At 44.1% G+C, this 383-nt stretch overlaps 1 pseudogene; it reads left to right on the forward strand.

Annotated features, from left to right (window-relative positions):
* LOC125560741 lies at nucleotides 1-383 on the forward strand (annotated as a pseudogene).

A 383-nucleotide genomic window follows, 5' to 3' on the forward strand; every position in this document is an offset into this window, starting at 1 on the left:
TTCTGTATAATTACAGCTTGGTGCAAGGAAAAACAAATACGTACTCCTGTAGAAGACATGAGCCTTGGACAACTTGATGCAAACCTCCGTCGTTTTTACGCTGAAGCAAGAAAAATAAATGGAGAAATGTACAGCAAGAAGACACTACTCGGCTTCCGGCATGCCATTGAACGCCATCTCAACCACCCACCCATGTCGAGAAGCCTTAAGCTGTCTACCGACCCTAGATTCAAGACCTTAAAAAGCTCAAAACTTCCAAAGCACTTTCTCCGGATAAACCATCCAGTCTCCTAAGAAATGTGTGGTTCCACGTGGTCCTGCACTTTTGTAGAAGAGGTAGAGAGGGTCAGCGAGCGTTGAAAAAAAACAAGCTTCCTCTTTAA

Source organism: Nematostella vectensis, chromosome 15, assembly GCF_932526225.1.
Source record: "Nematostella vectensis chromosome 15, jaNemVect1.1, whole genome shotgun sequence".
Classification (NCBI taxonomy): Eukaryota; Metazoa; Cnidaria; class Anthozoa; order Actiniaria; family Edwardsiidae; genus Nematostella; species Nematostella vectensis.